Consider the following 7500-nt stretch of genomic DNA (forward strand, 5'->3'; position numbering starts at 1 on the left):
GGCTTGATTGTGTGCCCGACGGAGACGGCAGAACGACCCACGAACACATGCATAGAATTTGGACTTCCTTGAAGAAGACGTTGACATAAAAAAAAAAAAAAAGTCAAGCGGGTACTGGCTCAAGTGTGCCCGACGGTGACGGTAGAACGACCCGCGAACACATGCATAGAGTTGTGACCATTGTCAACTTGAATGTATCGGGCGCTGGCTGGGATGTGCCCGGCGGAGACGGCAGAACGACACGCGAACACATGCATAGAGTTTGTGACCGTTGTCAACTTGAATGTATCGGGCGCTGGCTGGGATGTGCCCGGCGGAGACGGCAGAACGACACGCGAACACATGCATAGAGTTTGTGACCGTTGTCAACTTGCATGAATCGGGTACTGGCCTGTGTGCGCCCGACGTTGACGGCAGAACGACCCGCGAGCACATGCATAGAGTTGTGACCGTTGTCAACTTGAATGTATCGGGCGCTGGCTGGGATGCGCCCGGCGGAGACGGCAGAACGACACGCGAACACATTCATAGTGTTGTGACCGTCGTCAACTTGAATGTATCGGGCGCTGGCTAGGATGTGCGCGGCGGAGACGGCAGAACGACACGCGAACACATGCATAGAGTTTTGACCACTGTCAACTTTAATGTATCGGGCGCTGGCTAGGATGTGCGCGGCGGAGACGGCAGAACGACACGCGAACACATGCATAGAGTTTGTGACCATTGTCAACTTGCGTGTATCGGGTACTGGCCTGTGTGTGCCCGACGTTGACGGCAGAACGACCCGCGAACACATGCATAGAGTTGTGACCATTGTCAACTTGAATGTATCGGGCGCTGGCCTGTGTGTGCCCGACGGAGACGGCAGAACGACCCACGAACACATGCATAGAATTTGGACTTCCTTGAAGAAGACGTTGACATAAAAAAAAAAAAAAAAAAGTCAAGCGGGTACTGGCTCAAGTGTGCCCGACGGTGACGGTAGAACGACCCGCGAACACATGCATAGAGTTGTGACCATTGTCAACTTGAATGTATCGGGCGCTGGCTGGGATGTGCCCGGCGGAGACGGCAGAACGACACGCGAACACATGCATAGAGTTTGTGACCGTTGTCAACTTGAATGTATCGGGCGCTGGCTGGGATGTGCCCGGCGGAGACGGCAGAACGACACGCGAACACATGCATAGAGTTTGTGACCGTTGTCAACTTGCATGAATCGGGTACTGGCCTGTGTGCGCCCGACGTTGACGGTAGAACGACCCACGAGCACATGCATAGAGTTGTGACCGTTGTCAACTTGAATGTATCGGGCGCTGGCTGGGATGCGCCCGGCGGAGACGGCAGAACGACACGCGAACACATGCATAGTGTTGTGACCATCGTCAACTTGAATGTATCGGGCGCTGGCTAGGATGTGCGCGGCGGAGACGGCAGAACGACACGCGAACACATGCATAGAGTTTTGACCACTGTCAACTTGAATGTATCGGGCGCTGGCCTGTGTGTGCCCGACGGAGACGGCAGAACGACCCACGAACACATGCATAGAATTTGGACTTCCTTGAAGAAGACGTTGACTTAAAAAAAAAAAAAAAAAGTCAAGCGGGTACTGGCTCAAGTGTGCCCGACGGTGACGGTAGAACGACCCGCGAACACATGCATAGAGTTGTGACCATTGTCAACTTGAATGTATCGGGCGCTGGCTGGGATGTGCCCGGCGGAGACGGCAGAACGACACGCGAACACATGCATAGAGTTGTGACCGTTGTCAACTTGAATGTATCGGGCGCTGGCTGGGATGTGCCCGGCGGAGACGGCAGAACGACACGCGAACACATGCATAGAGTTTGTGACCACTGTCAACTTGCATGTATCGGGTACTGGCCTGTGTGCGCCCGACGTTGACGGTAGAACGACCCACGAGCACATGCATAGAGTTGTGACCGTTGTCAACTTTAATGTATCGGGCGCTGGCTGGGATGTGCCCGGCGGAGACGGCAGAACGACACGCGAACACATGCATAGAGTTGTGACCGTTGTCAACTTGAATGTATCGGGCGCTGGCTGGGATGTGCCCGGCGGAGACGGCAGAACGACACGCGAACACATGCATAGAGTTTGTGACCATTGTCAACTTGCATGTATCGGGTACTGGCCTGTGTGCGCCCGACGTTGACGGTAGAACGACCCACGAGCACATGCATAGAGTTGTGACCGTTGTCAACTTGAATGTATCGGGCGCTGGCTGGGATGTGCCCGGCGGAGACGGCAGAACGACACGCGAACACATGCATAGAGTTTGTGACCACTGTCAACTTGCATGTATCGGGTACTGGCCTGTGTGCGCCCGACGTTGACGGTAGAACGACCCACGAGCACATGCATAGAGTTGTGACCATTGTCAATTTTAATGTAGCGGGTACTGGCCTGTGTGTTCCCGACGTTGACGGCAGAACGACCCACGAGCACATGCATAGAGTTGTGACCGTTGTCAACTGAAATGTATCGGGCGCTGGCTGGGATGTGCCCGGCGGAGACGGCAGAACGACACGCGAACACATGCATAGAGTTTTGACTTCGTTACAGAGGACGTTGACAAAAAAAAAATAATAATAATAATATCAAAAAAAAAAAAACATGGTCAACTTTAGTGTAACGGGTATTGGCTTAAGTGTGTGACCCAATGGTCAGAATGAGTGGGCAGAGTGAATCGGATTATATATTAAGGGGAGTGTCTTGTCTCGCCGGTCGATCTTCAAATTGTAGAAGTTTCCTCATATATCTCCTTGATTTCGTCAAGATATATCCGGCACGGGAGCAACCCCGACACTCCTCTGAAAATACGGGTCGCTCCCATGTGAGAAGGTCGATGGTGTGATCGACGGCACGAGTGTCATGCGACCGGGCGAGGGCCGAGTAATTAGCCGACGGTGATGCACACATGCGTAGGCATGGGACCCGTTGTCGTTGCACGAGTCTGTGAGACGGGGCGCCGCCGGACAAGACATACCCGGCACGGGAGCAACCCCGGCACTCCTCTGAAAACACGGGTTGCTCCCGGGTGAGAAGGTCGATGGTGCGGTCGATGGCACGAGTGTCATGCGACCGGGCGAGGGCCGAGATTTAGGCCGACGGTGATGCACACAGGCGTAGGCTGGGACTCGTCGTGTTGCACGAGTCTGTGAGACGGGGCGACGGCCGACCTCGACGGCAGGCCGCCCGATGCATCCGCAAGGTGTGGCTCTCGTCCGAGATTTTGAGATCTCTTTAGTGTAGCGGGTATTGGCTTAAGTGTGTGATCCAATGGTCAGAACGAGCGGGCAGAGTGAATCGGATTCTATATATGAGGGGGGTAGTAGAGTCGATCCAAGACTCGAGAAGGCTTTTAATGTCTGTCGTGTGTGTATGCGTGTCATGGTTGGACTCCAGCGGGCCCTTTCGGTAGGGTCAGCCGTCGTTTCATCGCGACCATGTGTTGCAACTCGGCGCTCAGAGCGGGGGTTTTCACCCACTCGCCCCGTGAGCAGAGGTGTCCCTCCGTGCACACGTATATATCGACGTTCAGATATGAAGCTTTCGCGGACGGGAGTCCACCCGAGACTCGAAAAGGCTCCTTGCCTGTGGTGCGTAAATATGTTTTTGCACGTCAGACCCTTGCTGGCCTTCTCGGTAGGGTCAGCCGTCGTTTCATCGCGACCATGTGTTGCAACTCGGCGCTCGGTGCGGGGGTTTTCACCCACTCGCCCCGTGAGTAGAAGGTTCTTTCGTGCATATGTATATATACAATCCCAGATATTGAGCTTTTTCATCCGCAGAACCCCCGGTGGAGAAGAGAGAGAGTAGAGATGAGAGAGAAAGGAGAAGGGAGAAGGCCTCTCGCGTTGCGTGGTCGATGGCACGAGTGCCATGCGACCAGGCGAAAGGCAAACGGCAAGCCGACGGCGACGGCAGGCCGCCCGACTCACCCGCAGAGAATCTGGGTCTCGTTCGAGATTTCGAGATCTCTTAAGTGTAGCGGGTATTGGCTTAAGTGTGTGATCCAATGGTCAGAACGAGCGGGCAGAGTGAATCGGATTCTATATATGAGGGGGGTAGTAGAGTCGATCCAAGACTCGAGAAGGCTTTTAATGTCTGTCGTGTGTGTATACGTGTCATGGTTGGACTCCAGCGGGCCCTTTCGGTAGGGTCAGCCGTCGTTTCATCGCGACCATGTGTTGCAACTCGGCGCTCAGAGCGGGGGTTTTCACCCACTCGCCCCGTGAGCAGAGGTGTCCCTCCGTGCACACGTATATATCGACGTTCAGATATTGAGCCTTTTCATCCGCAGAACCCCCGGTGGAGAAAGAGCAGGACCTCGGTGTCGTCAGATATCGAGCTTTCTCCACGGGACCCGTTCGGGCATGCTGCCGTTGCTGCGACCATGTGTTGCACTCGGCGCTCGGTACGGGCTTTTTCATCCAAGCAACGAATGCACGCTCGAGGCGTGCGATTGCTCTCCCCTGTTCCAGTGGACGAGCCGTCGCCCTCCCGCGTCGCTTCGAACCGGTCCCGTCTCCGAGGCGGGACCACTGCGACTCCTCTCGAGACGACCCAGTCGACTCGGGTAGAGATACACACCTCGAGAATCCCTTCGGGCGGTTCTTCGATCACTGTACCGTAATAGCACGGCATCGACAATTGAGAATTCAGAGAGAGAGAGAGGGGAGTGCGAGAGCGACTCCCGGACGGCGAACGGGCCCAGCCCGGTTCTGTCGACCGTTACCTGGTTGATCCTGCCAGTAGTCATATGCTTGTCTCAAAGATTAAGCCATGCACGTCTAAGTACAATCCTGAACATACAAGAGAAACTGCAGATGGCTCATTAGATCAGTTATGGTTTATTGGAGAAAGTCTTATACCATGGATAACTGTGGTAATTCTAGAGCTAATACATGCAACAAAGCGCCGACCCTTCGGGGGAAGCGTGCTCTTATTAGGAACAAGGCCAGCCCGGTCCTTTCGGGGTCCGGTCTCCGCTGGTGAACTCTAGATAATCATGCCGATCGCACGGTCTTGCACCGGCGACGCTCCCTTCAAAAGTCTGCTCTATCAACTTTCGATGGTAAGTTATGCGCTTATCATGGTTGTGACGGGTAACGGAGAATCAGGGTTCGATTCCGGAGAGGGAGCCTGAGAAACGGCTACCACATCCAAGGAAGGCAGCAGGCACGCAAATTACCCACTCCTGACACGGGGAGGTAGTGACAAAAAATAACGATACAGGCCTCTTCGGAGGCCCTGTGATCGGAATGAGTACACTTTAAATCCTTTAACGAGGATCTACTGGAGGGCAAGTCTGGTGCCAGCAGCCGCGGTAATTCCAGCTCCAGCAGCGTATATTAAATTTGCTGCAGTTAAAAAGCTCGTAGTCGGATTTCTGGCCGGGGCGGGCGGTCCGCCGTGAGGCGTGCACTGCCCGTTCCCCTTCTCCCCGTCAAACGGGAGTCGTGGGAGATTTTTCCCGGCCAGTGATTCGGTTGGTCGTGCGGTGCTCTTAACTGAGTGCCGTGCGAGACTGGAACGTTTACTTTGAGAAAATTGAAGTGTTCAAAGCAGGCCAAAGTGCCCGAACAGCTCAGCATGGAATAGTGGAAGAGGACCTCGGTTCTATTTCGTTGGTCTTGAGATCCTGAGGTAATGATCAAGAGGGACTGCCGGGGGCATTCGTATTGCGGCGTGAGAGGTGAAATTCTTGGATCGTCGCAAGACGCCCGACAGCGAAAGCATTTGCCAAGAATGTCTTCATTGATCAAGAACGAAAGTCGGAGGATCGAAGGCGATCAGATACCGCCCTAGTTCCGACCATAAACGATACCGACTCGTAATTCGCCGGCGTTCCTCCCATGACGCGGCGGGCAACTCTCCGGAAAACCAAAGTCTTTGGGTTCCGGGGGAAGTATGGTTGCAAAGCTGAAACTTAAAGGAATTGACGGAAGGGCACCACCAGGAGTGGAGCCTGCGGCTTAATTTGACTCAACACGGGGAAACCTACCCGGCCCGGACACAGTGAGGATTGACAGATTGAGAGCTCTTTCTTGATTTTGTGGATGGTGGTGCATGGCCGTTCTTAGTTGGTGGAGTGATTTGTCTGGTTAATTCCGATAACGAACGAGACTCTTGCTTGCTAAATAGTCCGGCCACCCGTCGTGGTGAGCCGCGAACTTCTTAGAGGGACAAATGGCTTTCAGCCATACGAGATGGAGCAATAACAGGTCTGTGATGCCCTTAGATGTCCGGGGCCGCACGCGCGCTACACTGGCGCAAGCAGCGGGTACATTTGCCCTCGGCCGAAAGGTCCGGGTAATCCGCTGAGACTTCTCCGTGCTGGGGACAGGGACTTGTAATTGTGTCCCTTGAACGAGGAATTCCAAGTAAACGCGAGTCATCAGCTCGCATTGATTACGTCCCTGCCCTTTGTACACACCGCCCGTCGCTACTACCGATCGAATGACTTAGTGAGGCCATCGGATCGACCGTCTGGCACCCCCGGCTTCGGCCGGTTGTCGAGGCGCGACGAGAAGACGGTCAAACTTGATCATTTAGAGGAAGTAAAAGTCGTAACAAGGTTTCCGTAGGTGAACCTGCGGAAGGATCATTAACAGAACCCTTCCCCTCCGTGATCGGAGAGGGAACAAAGGGGGAATGTCGGAAAAGCCGTCACAGAGAGACACGCGGAGAGAGCAAATTGGAAAAGCCGGGGGGACTCGAGCGGGGTTTTCACCGCCTCCTTCCCCGTTCCACGGTCGAGGTCAGACCCCGCGCTTCGCCTTCGCTCTCTCCGACAAAAAGGAGACGGGCGTGTCACACACAGACCAGCCCGGGGAGTACCCGGTTCTTCTCTCGTCGTCTGTCTCACGGAGTCTCGCACTCCCGGTAGCTTCGAGGGAGAAGTCCCGCAAGGGTGGAGACGCCGTCGCCGTCCGCGGCGCGGCGCTCCTCGAGGCATTCTCCGCAGGGCAGAGAAGGGGCACCGGTGTCGCCCGATTTCCCCCCAGTCGGCGAGTCTGACTCGCGCGACCCGCCCTCGCGGCGGTGGGGGGAAGGAGGGAGCCCGCTTCCCCCCTCGGCTCGACGGAGGATATTTCTTTCCAGTCACAAGCAAAGAAGGCACAGAGTCCCCGTGTCCTTTCTCCTTCCGTTCCACTTCTTCCCTCGGCTCTGAGGAGAGTTTGCGAACGCGGGAGTCTTCCAGTGGCAAATGACAATTCTTGGTGGTGGATCACTCGGCTCGTGCGTCGATGAAGAACGCAGTTAGATGCGAGAATTCATGTGAATTGCAGAACTCACTGATCATCGACTTATTCGAACGCAAATGGCGGCTCGGGGATGCTCTGCTCCTCGAGCCACGTCCGTCTGAGCGTCTGAAGACAATCACTCACAGAGTCGGCGTGTTCGCGCGCCGGAGGAGCGCCCGGCCGCAGCCGTCCCTTCGACGGCCGGCTGCGTCGGGTCAGTGTC

The 7500-nt window shown here is 55.3% G+C and overlaps 2 non-coding genes across 2 annotated transcripts; both read left to right on the top strand.

Moving 5' to 3' along the window:
- The first annotated feature begins 4762 nt into the window (after positions 1 to 4762).
- LOC139968309 (small subunit ribosomal RNA) lies at positions 4763 to 6640 on the top strand. Its single transcript, XR_011793315.1, has one exon. It is a non-coding gene; the product is annotated as a small subunit ribosomal RNA (ribosomal RNA).
- A 605-nt stretch (positions 6641 to 7245) lies between these two features.
- LOC139968293 (5.8S ribosomal RNA) lies at positions 7246 to 7405 on the top strand. Its single transcript, XR_011793300.1, has one exon. It is a non-coding gene; the product is annotated as a 5.8S ribosomal RNA (ribosomal RNA).
- Positions 7406 to 7500: the final 95 nt, after the last annotated feature.

Source organism: Apostichopus japonicus, chromosome 5 (assembly GCF_037975245.1).
Source record: "Apostichopus japonicus isolate 1M-3 chromosome 5, ASM3797524v1, whole genome shotgun sequence".
Classification (NCBI taxonomy): Eukaryota; Metazoa; Echinodermata; class Holothuroidea; order Aspidochirotida; family Stichopodidae; genus Apostichopus; species Apostichopus japonicus.